Source organism: Chlorocebus sabaeus, chromosome 21 (genome assembly GCF_047675955.1).
Source record: "Chlorocebus sabaeus isolate Y175 chromosome 21, mChlSab1.0.hap1, whole genome shotgun sequence".
In the NCBI taxonomy this organism is placed as follows: Eukaryota; Metazoa; Chordata; class Mammalia; order Primates; family Cercopithecidae; genus Chlorocebus; species Chlorocebus sabaeus.
Window position 1 is genome coordinate 37,303,928 of NC_132924.1, and position 17,218 is coordinate 37,321,145.

Genomic DNA, 17,218 nt, shown 5'->3' on the forward strand with positions numbered 1-17,218 from the left:
ATTTGAATCACCCAACATTGCACACAGTCCCAGCTGAAGTGGAACAAAGTAACACTCTGCTTTCTTGTTTCGGCTCTCATACTAAAAGCAAGTATCCTTTTCATAGTTTATTCTGTGCCACTTTTTTTTTTTTTTTTTTTTTTTTTTTTGCATTTTTCTGTTTGTGATTTCACAAAATGTTCCCCAATCATAGCACTGAAATGCTATCTAGTGTTTATCACGAGAAGGCTCTGGTGTGCCTTACAGAAAAATGTACATATTAGACAAGCTTTGTTGAGGCATGAGTTATAGTGAGCTTGGCTATGAGTACAATGTTAACGAATGAATAATATATAATAAAGTATCTTTATAGAGAAATACACATAAAGAAGGCTATATATTGACCAGTTGATGAAATATTGTGACTAAAGACTTGCAGGAACCTAATCCCGCATGTTCCCTAGAAGTAACAGCTCAGGATTTGATAATTCTGCAGTTGCAGAGACTTTATACACCATAACTATCTTGAATAATGATAACTAACTGTATTTTAATTTACATGTCTATCTCCCACAGAAAATTAGTGGGCTCACTGAGGATATGGCATTTTATTTACTTTTGTACTCTAATTCTTAGTATTACTCCAGACACACCACATGTAATAAATACTAATTGAATGAAATTTTAAAATTCTGGTTTCTCATCATTGTAATGTGATTTGCGCTATATAGTTATACTTTATGGTAAGAGCCCACGTAGGTCAAGGGGCACACTGACCCCCATCTCGGTTAGGCCTTGCTCAACTGCATAATGGTCTGAATATCATCCTCCATTCTCGACCCTTGTCCCTCTTTTACAGCCAAAGACTATGCTTTTTAAGTTCAAACTTAAAATGACAGTTAAATCGAAAGGCATTTACATTGACTTTTCCTCAGGTCAGCTGGCCCTAATAGGCATAGTAGACCTCAAAACTATTAGACACACTTCCAGTTAAAGTGGAAGACTGAACACATATGCCTACATTCCCTCCCTCCTGAGGACCCACTAAAATTGACAAAGCAGGTATATAATTTTAAAAAAGAATAAAACAGCAATAATACTGGAGGGGAGGTGAGACAGAAATAAAAGAGAAAGAGATTAGCAAACCAGAAGTTTTAGGAACTGTTTAGAAGTTAGATAAGAAAAGTTTGCTGTTTCGGCAAAGAAGGTACACTTGAAAAATTGAAGATAATTCTCTCACAAAACATTTAAAAATGCTGAATAAAACACTGAAAACATCCTCTAAAAAAAAAAAAAAAAAGTCCCCAAGAATATCCCTGTGGACCAACACGAAGGGGAGAAAACAAACTAGTAAGTAGGTACTGAAGTTATGACTGCCCCAGGGTGTTTAGGATTTCAGTACCCAGGAGTTCAGAAGCTGCCATTTAGACCCTGGCCTGTTCAAGACAAAGAATGCAACTTAGACCTCCCCACATGAAGCTAAGACCTTACAGGACTAACCCCTACTTTGTAAGAGTAGTCTAATAAAAACATGCCTGTTGGCCAAGGAAGACAATAAGGAAGTTGGCCTGTCTCAGATTGGACTCCATATTAGCAGAAAAAGTATCACCTGATAATTAGTAATCACAGCCTACTCTGAAGGATTCAGGGTTCCAAATATACCCACCTGGTTCAGAACACCCCAAGGAGAGAAACTACAAAGTGGTCTTGGGTCAGTGGCTTCCAAAGATGCCAAAGAAAAGCCTTGGCAAGCCTTGGAAAGAATGTGTCCTCTAACCGGGCTGCACAGAATTTCCTTCAATAAAACCAAGCGAAGCAAGAGCACACAATTCAAAAATCATAAAACACAAAAAGACAGGTAGCTGAAAACACAAGAAAGTAATACTATCAGGAAAGAAAGCAGGTAAGATTGAAAAATCTTATTATCTAAGACTTTAGAAGTAAGCACAGTTCCTCCCAAGTGAACTTTCTCTGCACCTCCCTCAAGAAGTCTGTGCACACTTAAAATGACTCATACTAGAGTCAACAGTTACTGTGTAAAATTGAAAACATAAACATATGCTAAGATGTATATTTTTTAAAATTACCATACCACCTCTCCCTAGTGAGCATTTGGAAATGTACTATGCCATTTTTGATTGTCTCAGTAACTATGGTAGAAAATTAAATATTAAGGGACACTAAACACTGAGTAGTGTTCAGGTCAGGACAATCCTGCATTGCAAAGTATAGCACTGCCAAAAATGCCAGTCATGAATTGAGGACCACTTTACTAATATAACTAAATCTGAAACTACTAACCATGATTAACTCTATAAAGTAAGAGTAGGGATAGAAACCTTTAACTTTCATGGTACATTCATTCTTCCATGCTGATTTAACTTTGCATGTCATGTAGCATTAATAATTTTAAAAGCTTAATTAAAAATAAATTGATCATAAATAAGTAATGGGATGGAAGAACTATGTCACTCATTAACCAACATAAATTCCTCCCTCCAGGTATACTAGCTTGTTCAGAGCATGAAGAATACAGAAAAGCATGTGACTGCCCTGAAATTTCTATGCTCAGAAAAGTAGTCTCTTCATACACTTAAATATTTCCTAGTTAAAATATCTCTAGAATTAAAACAGGCTTACTAATGCTGGTTGTGTGTACATGCATGAGGTACCTGAAACTTCTTTTGAGAGGCAGCAGCTCCAACAGTAATGCTTTCCATGGCTGACAAAAAGCCCAAGAAAGGAGTCAAGACTCAAAAAAATAACCATACAGAGTTGTAATGGTGGGGTGGAATGGCTCAGTGGTACAGCTCAAGAGTGTGTCACTTAGCAAACTAATGAGAACTTACTGTTAACTGATCTATCAATGAGGCAACTTGGTTTTAGATGTGATGGGAGGCCAATTAATGAAACACCTGTACAGGTGAAAATGGAAGATGACGATATAATTGATGCGTATACAAAGCAGACAGGAAGTGTCTACTAAAAGAAGATCTGCACTTACTCAAGAACTTTGCCTCCCAAATTTTCCAAATACACACACACACACACAATTTGGATCTACGAATCACATCCTGACCACTACAGTATAGAACTACTTTTGCTTTCCATCTCTTTTTATTGTACAGTGTAGTTGTTATATATAGGCAGACCGGAATTATATTTTATATTAAATGGCCAGTATGTTTACATCAACATTAAATGGAGGTGGGATAAGGGCAAAATAAACTTTTTCTAAAAACATACCCCTTTCTCAATTATGATACATTCATTCAACTTTTATCTTCACACTATGAATTATTTTGCTCTGCTTAACAAAAACAGTAAAGCCAAAAAGAAGTTCTTGCAAACCTTGTTTCATTCTAGAATTTCAGTGTTTTCCATTCAGTGCTATAAACCATTATACAGCCTTTCTGTATGTAGCTGTTAAATGTATGGCAATCTTTATCTGTGAGCAAGAATAAAATTCTTCTAAAAGAACTCCAAGATAGTTTTTCCCTTAAGGGCCTTATTGTTTAAAACTTTTTATATACTAAAAAATCAGAACAGGTTCAAATACCATAATGAGAAAAATCTGGACTCAAGAACTAGCTCAACCCAGACCTGGGACTTGAAGTACATGAAAATGTAAAAGAGAATACCTAACGACATCATCACGAGGCCTTCAATTATTTAAAAATAGAGTGATCCCTCAAGAGATAAATTGATAAAACAGAAAAATAAACTTAGCAGAAAAAAGCAACCCTAAATGAAGATGGGTAGAAATATTGAGAAATATTTGTTTAATTGAAGTGTCTAAGAGACACCCTTAAGATAAGAACACAATGAAACAAAGAGTAAGAATCTATATGGTATTGTAAGCTGTTGGTAGGATGATATCTGGTCAAGCCTAGAAGAAAAGGAAGTAAAAAAAATCGACCTATGTCTCCAAACGTGTCCAGGCAAGAACCTGCCTACTCCATATTCCAGGTTTTTTCAATCTTCGCACTGCTGTCATTTGGGGCCAGATTAATTCTTTGTTGTGGGGTCTATCCCAATGAATTACTCAGTAACAACCCTGGCCTCCACCCGCTAGATGTCAGTAACATCCCACCCCTAGGTGTGACAACCAAAGATGGCTTCAAATATTACCAAATGTCCCTTGGGGGCAAAACTACCCCCTTAGAGAATCACTGGTATATTCTAAATAACAAATAGATCTAACTGTATTAGCTCTGTACTATTTCTGGCATCAGGATCACTCCACTTTTCTTGCTCACCTACTAAATGTTTCATAATATTCTGGCTTTCTAGAGACAGTATGGTCATGGTTCTAAGATGTATTTGCTATAGTGTTCTTTTATGAAATTGAAAAGAAGATGTCAAAGAGGAAGGCTCAGACCAAAAGTAAAGTGAAACTTTCTGATAAGAATCAAGCCACATACTTTCCACACTTCCCCACAAAACTTAGCATGGTGGGCTCATGCCTGTAATCCCAGTACTATGCGAGGCCAAGAAGGGAGGATTGAGACCAGTAGTTCTGAGACCAGGATAGGCAACAACACAGTGAGACCTGGACTCTACAAAAATTTAAAAAAAAAAAAAAAAAAAAAAAAAAAAAATTAGCTGCACATAGTGGTGTAGACCTGTAGCCCCAGTTACTTGGGAGGGATCATTAGGGCCCAGAAATTCAAGGCTGCAGTGAGCTACAATCAGGCCACTGCACTCAACTGGGTGACAGAGGGAGACACTGTCTTAAAAAAGTGAAAAATAGCTGGGCGCAGTGGCTCACGCCTGTAATCCCAGCACTTTGGCGGGGTGGATCATGAGGTGAGGAGATCGAGACCATCCTGGCTAACACAGTGAAACCCTGTCTCTGCTAAAAATACAGAAAATTAGCTGGGCGTGGTGGTGGGCACCTGTAGTCCCAGCTACTTGGGAGGCTGAGGCAGAAGAATGGGGTGAACATGGGAGGCGGAGCTTGCAGTGAGATGAGAATGCGCCACTGCACCCCAGCCTGGGTGACAGAGCGAGACTCTGTCTCAAAAATAAAATCAAATAAATAAATAATTATATATTCCTATCAGTATCCTTCTCAGTTCCTCTAATTTAATAATAATTTAATAATTTAAAAGTTCCTCTGCTCTTTCCCCTCCCCATATGACAGTACCCACACTCATCCATCGTCATTCCAGTTAACGTCCTTCCATTGTTTTTAACAGTATATAATGTGGGGATAAAAGATATTTGACCAACTAGTTAATACCCAGGTAGGTAGTCTCTAAAGAACTTTTCCATCCTTTAGTAATAAATTAGTCAAATATGAGAACAACCTGCTCAAATCTAGGGGCCATAACAACTTATTTAAAAATGAAATAACAAAACAAACAAACAAACAAAAAACCCAAAAAACAAAAACAAAAATCTTTAAAACAAGACCAGGGTTTATTCTGAGGAAAACACTAGAATCTTGGGGGGTGCGTGTGGGGAATTTCCAAACCCTGAAAATCCAGAGACTGCCTTCACCTAGGAATTCCTTGAAAACCTCAAGATACCCTATGTCATTTGGCTTGTCATGGTGAATTTGCAACGTCCTTATATTTATCTTTTACTCTCCCTTCCCTCTGCCACCAATATCTTTCAGGCTCTCCTTAATTCACCTTTAAATTACTACCACAAGCCTCTTCCTACCATTCTCTTCTTCACTGTAATCCACTCGATGTAAGACTATCACACCAATCACGTTAAAAAATCATTTTAATGACCAGATTGCAATAGAAAAACATGATTTTCTATCATCTGGGGATGTTTAACTTTCTCTTCTTAATATCTAGCTTTCCGTCTATTCAACCTAATGCACTCTTATTCCTTAATATAAACTCTCTGTTCTAACCACATTGATCATTTTACTTCCTATATGCACAACCACATATCTAATTCTCACCTAAATGCCTTCACTCTTGTTACTCATCCCATCTAAGGACTACTTTTTTTCCTTGGTTATTCCACACTTACCCAGCTTATGACCTATCTCTTGCTTTTGTAGAATAAAATTTTAGAGCTAAAACGAGTCCCTGAACTCATCTCAAAATTAACTCAATCAAGTAGCAAGTCTCTCCCCAAAGGTGAACATTTTTTCTTCTGAATTCTTTCAGAACTTACATTCTGTCACACATGATAAAACACTACTTATATGGCTAAACTGTGTTTTCACCTAACATCTTCAATTAAAAAGAACAAAAATAGCAAAGCCTATGCTCATGGATGATGCCTGACTGGGGGAATACAAAGAAACTGCTTCTTCCCTCAAATAAACCATACAATATTTTTATTTGTGTAATACCAGTATATACACATATAAACAGATTTGCTTTTAGTGAAAATTTCTACTGGAGAGTAACAAATTCTAAGCTGCTCTTTTTGGAGATAATTTGTGAAAGAGGGAACTCCAGGTTTGGATGATAAAAGAGAAGGGAACTAGATTGATGGCCCAGTAGGAGTAGAAGATATTAGCAGTGCACACTCTTAGAAGAGACAACAGAGGCAGAGATAAAATAAATTTGCAGCCTAGAATTGCAGTGTGTTGGGAAGGAGGGGATGGAGATATTCATAAGGACAAACAGAGCCAAGTCAGTGTTCCATGGTTACATTCTGATGAGTACTGGCATGAAATTATCAAGGGTGGAAACAAACTATAAATACCAACTTGGCTATAGCAAGCTGAGTGAGTTAAATAAAGGTTACTAAAAGCTTATTTTTTTTTAAATCTCAAACATCCAAGTTATGCTATCTCTAGGACAGAAGTTGGAATCAATAACTTCTAAGTGAACATAAGAAAGGATCTGAATAAAATGCCCTCGAAAATGCCTCCTAGGATTTATAAGCACTTTATTTGGGGGCAGGGGGCCTTATTGGAAGTCCTGAAAAGTTTCTTTCAAGAAAGTAATGGTGAATGGAAACTAATTGTATAGTATCTGGTATTTCCAAATTGAGTAGCATAAAATGATAATCTAACATTTTAATTGAGTGAATAGTAAAACTTTATAAAGATTATTAAATTCCTTCATGGAAAATTTCTCCACCTACTGGTTTTCAAGAGCTTAATGCTAAGGGCTGGTGATGGCAAACTGAGACTACTTTGTCTCACAAGATATTTCAACCTTTTAAAAATGGGGCTTACTTTTTTTTTATGAAGTTCCATTCCAAAAGATTACTAGTTAAAAAATAAAAAACATTTAAATTGATTTGTATAAAAATACGCATGATTTCCAGGCATGGGGGCTCACGCTTGTAATCCCAGCACTTTGGGAGGCCTAGGCAGGCAGATCACGAGGTCAGGAGTTCAGGACCATCCTGGCCAACATGGTGAAACTCCGTTTCTACTAAAAATACAAAAATTAGCTGGGCGTGGTGGCACACATCTGTAATCCCAGCTAGTCAGGAGGCTGAGGCAGGAAAATCATTTGAACTCGGGAGGCGGAGGTTGCAGGGAGCTGAGATCGCACCACTGCACTCCAGCAGCCTGGGCAACAGAGCAAGACTCCGTCTCAAAAAAAAAAAAAAAAAAAAAGCATGATTATCATTTCAAAAATAAGCAACTTTAATAAACTTCTTTACTCAATTATCTGAGTTTCTTATATCAAAGCTCTTTATAAGAAACCCAATTATCTAGCTCCTTATATAAGGAGCTAGAAGGATATTAAAAGAGGAATTAAAAAACGGCAAATAATTTTTTATTTATGTAACTAAAGTTAGATTTTCCATATAACCATTTATTATGTGCATATAGACATACATATTCTAGTAAATAAAAAGACAAATCCACTTGAAGATAGCCATATTCAAACTTCAAATAATATTTATTATAGTTAATGAAAAAAATCAATGTTTCTTTTAGAAAAGTAACTCAAGCACTAAGCTGGTAATACCAATAAAGTATTTATAGTAATATTCTATAGATTCTCTATAAACTCTGCCATTACAGAACTAAAAGAGAACATTCTGAAACATCCAAGAATTTGTAAACAACTGACATTAGCCATCACCATATCACCAGATTGGATGCTGTTCAAATGAACTGTGACTAGAATTAGTACTTCCAATTCCTTAGTAAGCAATTGTTACAAAATAGGATTTCATTTTCTTTATATGCATCACATGTCGTATGTGATACAGGATGATGGGAGTTGTATTGTTTATATGAAAATCAGCTGATGCTTTGGAAAGACCCCCCCCCAAAAAAGCAAGTGACAAAACAACAAAACAAAATGATAAACTGCTGTAAAATTAAGGGTAAAACAAGTATAAACAATTGAGGAGTCATAAAACATTAGAAATCTAGATCTTATATGCAGACTGCTTCCCAAACTTTTAAGTTCTCACTTGAAAGCTGGTAACCAGTGATAATGCATTGGCTTATACAAGAATGATGACCCAGAGCTCCTGGCAAAAGACACATACTCAAAGACAAGACTGACACATGAATGTAGATTTTTAAGTAATATATTATTTAAGATATGTGTGAATAGTTTTTTATGACTCTTCACTTAAATCACTTTCAATCAGCCAAAACTACCACCAGTTCTGATGAAACCAGATTAAAGGCTTTTAGTCATAATAGAGGCATCAAAATTTTTTCTGGATACCCCAAAAAAGCTATTGGCAATAGCTGCCTTTAGAATAATGTTTCTCAGCTTCATCACTTCTGACATTTTGGGCTGGATGATTCCTTGTTGAGGCAGGCTGCCCTGTGCACTGTATGCAGCATCCCTGACCTATACCTTATACATAGTAGTAGCAACACCTTCTCAGTTATGACAGCCAAATATTCCTGGAGAGGGTTCAGCAAAATCATCCCTGATTGAGAAATACTGACTTAGAAAGTGATGAAGATGGGACAAAAAGACTTATCAGCTCCTCCTCCCTTTTCTGAACCATTTAAATTACCATTATGGTAGGCTGAATAATAGTCTCCCCCTCCACAAGCTAGCTACGTCTTAATTCCTGACAACCTGTGAATGTCACCATATTTGGAAAGTTTCACAGGTGTGATTAAAGATCTTGTGATGGGAGGTTATTCCAGAGAGCACTAAATGCCCTCACAAGTGTCCTTCACAGAGGGAGATTTCTCTCTCTCTCTCTGACACACACATACACACACGTGGGAAAATGAAAAACAGAGCTGAGAGAGATTTGAAATGCTGGCCTTGAAGACTGCAGTGTGTAGCCACAAGCCAAGGAATGCCAGAAGCCACCAGAAACTGGAAAAGGTGACAAGTAAGTTCTCCCTTAGATTCTTTGGAGGAAAATTGTCCCTGTGGACACCTTCATTTTGGCCCAATTATACTGATTTCAGATGTCTGGCCTTCAGAATTGTAAGAGAATAAATTTATTTATAAGTCACTAAGTGTGTGGCAATTTGTCACAACAGTCACAAAAAACTAATACAATCATAAAAATAATTTAGTGACTTAAAAATATAATTTTTAAATCTGCAACAAGCAAATGAGATAATGTGTGGAGAGCACTTAACACAGACCTTGAAACATGGTGGTATCAATAATATTATCAAATGCTTACATCAGCATTAACTATGACTAAATGCCAACCTCTTGATAGCAAGAAGATAAAAACAAGGAAGCTCAAATAGTAAAACTGGGTATATTTGTTCAAGGCTCATATGAATGAAAACACATAAATCATCTACTCATGTGATGAGTGTATTTGCCAGTTGTATAAGCGCTGTGTTATAATTTGTTCTGCACTGAAAAGATAAATTATGGATGAGGCCACCTAATGATGGTTTCCTTGGAGAACCATGCCTGAATATTCATTAGTAGAAAAGAAACAAGAAGGCACAGGAGGGAAGAGTACACAAGACAGTAAAGCAATGGGGGTCAACGAGATATCTGCAAACGTATTGACCTGGTGAGACCAAGTTCCAGCATTAGAGTTACCTAAATGATATACAACCTCAAAAGCTTTGTTGAATGATTTCATTATTAAAACAGAATATTCCACAGGATGTACTATTTTAAACTCAAACAGTGGCTCTTGGGGATTTTAACAATATAAACATGCTCTTGCCCCATACCAGACCTACTAAATTAGAATCCTTTAGTGTAGGATAGCTCCAAAGGATTTTGATGCCCATTTAGGTAAAGAATCCCTGCCAGAGTCACTTCATGGTAAAAATGACCTGCAGAACAAAATACAAAGTATATATTTATCCTTGAAGTATGTATTTAAGTAAATCAGCTTAGTATTTTCATAAGTTAAAACTTCTCCCAAGATGTACCCCTCTGAGTTCCACCACAGAATTTCTGTAAACGAATCCCTCACCCTTTACTTTTCCTTTCCTAAGCATGTGACCCCCAGTCTGCTCAGAGAATCATTTTCCCCACACTTTCTCATAAACTTTTCTTTAAAAGTCCCACATATCTCCAGCTGCCCTATTCTACCTTTTAAAAACATTAATCCTACCCAACTAATATCTAATAATATCCTACAGAACAAAGGAGCTATGAAAAAGTAAAGTTCTATTAATATGCTGTACAATAAACCAAGATTTATAAAAAATTGCTCTATTGCCTATTCTAATATTCTAGTACATTTATCAAATGAAATTCAAAATCACTTTTTATAAAAGATTTCTTCCAAAAGCATAAATATTATGAACTGAGTCTATAAAAATGTAGTAAGCTAAGCTCCTTCAATTACATATTTACTTAGTGCTACTAAGTAGCGAACAAAGTGCTGGGCTGTGTGAAGGATACAAAGTATCTGAAAATCTCAGAGATTTATAAACAACTTTACCAGTACTAGGGTAGAAGAAAGGGGAATGGAGAAGATGGAAAGGGGTAACTAAATACCACCCAAAGATCTCTCTTTTTGGGGGAGGAGGCCTGCTGTTTCAGTTTGTTTATGACTTTAGCCAAAAACAAAGCAATGCAAGTTAGTGTTCAAATAAGTTGTGTATTAACTTTTTACCCTCTCACAAACATCTATATCAATTAATGCATATTTCCAGCCTTTTCTATTTACCTTAATGCTCTTCAGAAATTTCAACCACATCAGATTTTATTGATTTGCGCTTCCAACAATGTGAAAGCCCCTGTTAACCTCTATCCTCTTCAAAAGTATTATCAAACATTTTCCATCTGTCAGTAGGTGAAACAGTATCTCATAGTTTTTATTTATAATATTTGTATTATGTGTGAGGTTGAATACCTTTCCAGATGCTTACAAAACACTTGCATTTCCTTTTCTGAGAATTACTCAACTCATGATCTTTGCCCACTTGATGGTTGGTCTTTCCCTAATTGGTTAGCAGGTACTTTATATGTTAAGGAAGTTAGACTCTTGTTTATCATACAAATTGCAAGTATTTCTACCAGTTCCTCCATTATCATCATGCTATTTTTATTTCCTTTTTGTATATATTTTATCTACCTCAAACCGCAAATCACCCCCATGAAAGATATCACATTTCTTTTCCATATCTCCAGGAGAGTGCTTTTCAGATACTTCAGATTTCAAGATCAAATTTAAGAAGAGGAGAGATGAATGTTTTGCAGCAGACGAACAAGTATGAACATTAATTATCACAGGGGCACCTACTTAGATTGTCTGTTTAATCCCATTACATGTGGTTACAACAAGTACAACCAAGTTCTAATAATGAGATACAGTTTATTGAACAGGGAAGAACTAGATGAACCTTTCTCCAGTTTCCTGGGCTGGTACTATGAAAACTCAGAAGCTGCTGGTGGCCATATTTTCCACTAAGAGGACTAGAAGTGGTCCTCTGCAGCAAGAGAAGGAATGAAGCAAATGCACAGAGAAGAACAGAGAAAAGATATAATGTGCCCTGCAGGCACTGGAGTCCCAGTCCTTGCATTCCATTGGACATTGGCTGCATCTTAACGATAAATCCCCTTTATAACAACTAGAATGGATTTCTATTACTTATGGCCAAAAGAGGCCTGTTTACTATAGTACTATCACTTTATAAAGGAGCATTTTAACACCGAAACCTCAGGCAGAACATGACCTCAGATTTTTTTAAAGGATGATTTATTTAATGACAGCTACGTGCCAGGAACAGGTCTAAGTCCTTGAAACCTAGTGTTAATCAAAAGAGACAAGATCAGCAGGGTATGGTGGTTCATGCTTATGATCCCAGTATTTGAGGCACTGAGGAGAGAGAATCCCTTGAGGTCAGGAGTTTGAGATCAGCCTGGACAACACACACAGCAAGACTCTCTCTCTACAATTTTTTTTTTTTTTTTTTTTCTTAAATTAGCTGGGCATGGTGGTTGTTGCCTGTAGTCCTAGCTACCAGGAGGCTGAGGTGGGAGGATCACTTGAGACTAGGAGTTCCAGGCTGCAGTGAGCCATGATCACACCACTGCACTCCAGCCTGGGTGACAAAGTGAGATTCTATCTCAAAAAGAAAAACAAAAAGAGACAAGATCATTGATATCATGGGGCTTATATTCTAGTGAGTACGGAGATTATAAAATAATACAAAAATATAATTTCAGATAGTGATAAATGGTTTGCAGAAATTTTTAAGTAAAAAAGGTAAAAGGATAGGGGGGATGAAGCTAGTGTCATTCTGAAAGGATGGTTAGGTAGCAACGCTTGTCTGAAAAGGTGATATTTGAACTACAACATGAAATGATGAAAAGTAGTCACTCATGTAATGATTTAGGAAAAGAGTACCCAACAGAGTGAACAGAGTGTAAAAGCTCTAAGTTAGGAGCAAGTCACAGCATTGATGAGGAACAAAATGAATGGCAATGTAGATTAAATATAGCAAAAAGTGGAGGAAGAGGGTAAAGAAATGATAGATTTAAGAGGAAAAGATGTAAACTGGTGAAGGAGGGATTAAATCATGTACAAAACCAGCAAGCAGTAGAAAGGATTTGATAATAACTTGAGCTTTATGAAATACTCATTATATTGTCTTTAATTCTCATTTTGCCTTGAATCAGTGATAACTCTGACAGGCTTTTAAAAACTTACATTCCCAAGTACTTAACACAATCCTAAAGTTAGCCAGAAATGAATATATTCCTAAGCAGAAAGTATCTCTTCTAGTGCACTACATTTAAAAAAAAAAAAAAAGTAAAGAGGGAAAAAAGAATTTTTGGACGAAAGCAAAGTCATCTTAAAGAAAGAAGGAAAATAACCTAGGATGAAGGAACAATAGAAACTAATTTTGTTCTGTTCGTTACTCTGTGAATATATTTACTATGATAAAGATTATAGAAAGGTTTTTGAATTAGTCTATCATAATTAAGGAAGATCATAAAACTTAAGTTCTTTCTAAACTACCGTAAATGTAGCAGCCTCTGTTTACTGAATTCATTATTATTGAATTGGACATTAACAAGGTTAAATACTGTCAGAAAAGAAAAAGTAGAAACCAGGCTTTTGACTTATTACACCTGGTAATAATGGTCACAGCTTAATGGTCAACAAAGTTGTGGGCTTTAATCTTATCTCTATGACTATGATAAAGGACGAACTTCCCCTCTGTGGTGAAATGAACACTAAAATTTAGCTTCAATAACTTCTCCTCCAAAAGCTTTTTGTAAGAGGTGACCAATTTGTTTAAAGAGGTTTGGATATAGATATACTTCACAGAAGAGTGATGATCTTTCCAGATCCTTCCAGACAACTAATATCTGTGTACACTAAGCAAGTAGTTAAACCTACACTGCCTCTAAGATTAATGCAAGTAAAGTCGGATCTTTGAAAGCTATAATGTATTGAGGAATCTTATCTTTCATTATGTTAGAGGCATACTTAGACTACTTAACAGTAGACTGTTAATAACACAGTATATAAAGAATGATACCTTTGTAAGCATGGTGTGAGTTAAAGAAAGAAAAGTCATTAAACACCTTGATTGAAACTTGCTTCTAAGTGCACCCTGCTCAGCACACTTACGAGCAGTTTGGCAAAGTGCCCAGGATGATTAGCAGCCAATGTATGTAAAGGAGGAATATGGTCAAGCCCAATTGTAAAGTCTCCCCCCAGTGGTCAGATACAAGTAACAGAAAAGGAGGAAAATCATTGCAGCTTCTGTGAGACTGAATAGGAAGACTAAGCAAAACTGGTTCCTACAACAAAAAAAACAAAATCTTTAATTCAATACTAGCACCATATCAGGGAAGAGATCTCTTGTGCTTATCTGCTCTTATATTTATAAATGTGAAGACCACTTTTCTAAAGAAAGAACCTACAGTTAAAACGTAAGTAGCATAATTTTTCTCTGCGCAAGTTTTAAGGAATAATTGACATATTCCCAAATAGTTCAGTATTTATCATATGGGTAAGTGTTCATTCTTCTTGAAATAAACAGCACATCACTTACATGGTTAACTATACTTACCTGCAGTAGACTTCTGACTAAAAAAAAAAATCTAGTCACTCATCAAATGAATCACTCTGGAAAGAAAAATTATTAACTATTATATACCTAATGTGAATTTTACAAGATACTCTTTTTCAAAAACCACCTAGCAATAGGTAATTTATATTAGAGCAAGTGATGTCAAAAGTATAAATGGGTTCTCTTACCTCTTCTAATTTTAATATCTTGCTGTTTTTTTACAATTAGCCTTTGACTAGCACTAACCCTGTATTATTTGTAACTCTCTCAGCAATAATATGATGCCTCTCAATTTTAACAAAGTTCAGATGTCAAAAATACGAAAGGCATTTAATTAAAACATCTGGTGTCTTCTGCTAATCCATTATTAAGTAGTAAAGCATGTAAAGGGATAATAAATATTCAAACAAGCAACTTCAATTTTTGAACAACTTTTAAAAAAGATAACACAGAGTCACAATTATGTCTTCTCCGTTATCTCAAGCTAAAAAGAGGGGGAGTCGGGAGAGAAAGAGAGAAGCAGGCTATGTAGTGTTCTGGAACAATTTCAGGCTAAAATGAGACTCAGAAAGAAGCAAACTGCTCCCTCAAATGTTTAAAAATATGATTCATTTAAAAAAATCCAGCAGTTGGCCTAAAGGAAAAAAAGATTCTGTCTTATATAGAGCTACTAGACTTGCTTAAGCACCTTAATTTTTCCAGTGTTGATTTAACCTAGAATGTAAAATAATTCATTTTGACATTTCAGATGGAAAAGAATTCGGTGGCATCAGTAAGGACACATACACATCTCTTTCATAAAGATGGTGTGCGGTCTCCATAGGACGAAATTGAGCAATTAAAAGTGTTACCATTTGTGTATTACGTAACCGTAGTCTAGAATAAAAGAAACATAGACCTTAAAGAGTAACACATCGTGCGAACACGCATTTAAACACCTATTTAAATATATGACAGATTTAAGGTACAGATGACCTCAAAATGACACAACCCACAAAAGTTCTTTGTTTACTGTTAATAAGGCCTCAGAAGACATAACTATAACCAGGCCTACTACCCTATCATCATTGCACAGTAGAAGACTACAATAAGCAATATTACTTGAGGTTCGTTGCTATACCTATATACGGAAACTATATACCGCATTACTAACAATGTTACTTCGCCCAGCATATCCGACCAACATAAGTTTACAAATGATTTGCAAGATTTCACGGGAAGAAATGGCTGCTAAATCATACCCCACTTGAAGAGCATTTTAACGCACCCCAAATGTTCTCAGCTACATTACAAGACCACTTATAATATACTTGAAGCACAAAGTAAAATTCCAACACTCTCCAAAGGCGTAGGAAAGAAAAAAACGTGGCTAGCCTGACCTTACCCGGCTGCTTGTAAGTAATGCGGAGAATTTTCTGAGCTTCCCCGTCAGTCTTCAATTCTCTTCCTCGCTTCACCCCCTCCCCCTACACAGATGCACACCCAACTGATGGAAGTTTAACAAATGTAATCTCGAGCTGCAATCCCAGAAACTGGTAGGATTGAGAATAAACTCCCAAAAAAGTGTTAAAAAGTCCTTCTGCAAAAAACATCTACCAACCAATCCATATCCTGTCACCACACAATCGGATACCTCAATCGACTCCCCTGCTGACCCTCCACCCAGCCAAAGTAAAAAAAAAAAAAAAAAAAAAAAAACCCCGACACCTATCCGGTTTCAGACAAACGTACCCAGGATCCGCGAGCAACGATCTCAGCAGCGAACGCCCCCCGGGCAGCGTGTGCTCGGCCCAAAGCCACTTTGGCCGAACAACTGGAGTCTCGTACCTCGGAAGTAGCGGCGGTAGTTGCAGAAAGCCTCCTCCCCCAGGAACTCCGAGTTCGGGAGAGAACCGGGAGCCGGGTAAATCACCTCCTCTCGGGACAGACCCCGGAGGTGTCAGTCACAGCAACACCGCCCCCGGGCCAGCTCTCCATCCAGGCTCCACCGCAACTCCCGCCGCAGAGGTGTCGGCACCCGAGTCCCGCGCCTGATGGGGCCCCGCGCGTCTGCGGCCCTAGCCCCAGCCGGGGCCGCGCCGGGGAGCGCGTGGGGAACGACGGCCAGCAGCATGGGCCAGACACGTTGCCGAGCTCGGGCCCGGCCGGCCGCCCGCCAGCAACCAGAAAGCCAGGAGCCCGGCAGAGCACCCCTTCCGCGCGGGCCGCCGCCTCCGCCTCCCCGGCCCCTCTTCCCCGCGCCCGCTGAAGCCCAGGTGCCGAGGGGCGGGGCGGGCCAGGGTCCCCGCGTGGCGCGCAGCGGCGAGCAACAGGGCGCCCCCGGCCGGCCCGGCGCGCGGCGCGACCGTTACCCGAGCGGCGTGGGGGCCCCGACAACTCACCGGCTCGCACCTCAGCCGCCTCCGCGCCGCCGCTGCCGCCGCTCCCAGTCGCTCCCCGCCGCGGCTGCTCTCCCTCAGCCACAGGCGCTGCCGAGCAACCCCATCTGCAAACTCGTGGCTTGTAGTTGGGAAATGGAAATGCGTCTCTCACTGCCCTCCGCCTCCCTCTCTCTCCTCCCCCTCCCTCGCTCCCCACTCTGCCCCAGCTCCGGTCGCCCCCGCCGCTGCCTCCGCGCGCGCGGCCAGCCTCCCCTCAGCCGCCCTCCTTCTCCTCCTCCTCCTCTTCCTCCCGTCGCCGCCGCCGCCGCCGCTGGGGCGCGCTCCCAGCCGGCCTCGCGCGTGCGCCGGACGCCGAGGAGCGCGCGCTCGTGCGCGAGGAGGCGCCACCGCCTCCGGGAAGCCCAGCCCCGCCCCTCCCGCCGCGGTGCGGCGCCCAGGTGGAGCCCCCTTCCAGCCTCTGAGCGCCAGGGCTGAC

The 17,218-nt window shown here is 38.8% G+C and overlaps 1 protein-coding gene across 7 annotated transcripts in view; it reads right to left on the reverse strand.

The window, feature by feature from the left end:
* Positions 1-16,944, reverse strand: part of PALS2 (protein associated with LIN7 2, MAGUK p55 family member) — a 114,634-nt gene extending 97,690 nt beyond the window's left edge. Inside the window, exon 1 of one of the 7 annotated variants that reach the window (XM_007981869.3) lies at positions 16,744-16,944. The gene's annotated coding sequence lies outside the window, so the exon portion shown is untranslated. The other 6 variants (XM_073009047.1, XM_073009045.1, XM_007981865.3 and 3 more) reach the window with 6 other exon arrangements.
* Positions 16,945-17,218: the final 274 nt, after the last annotated feature.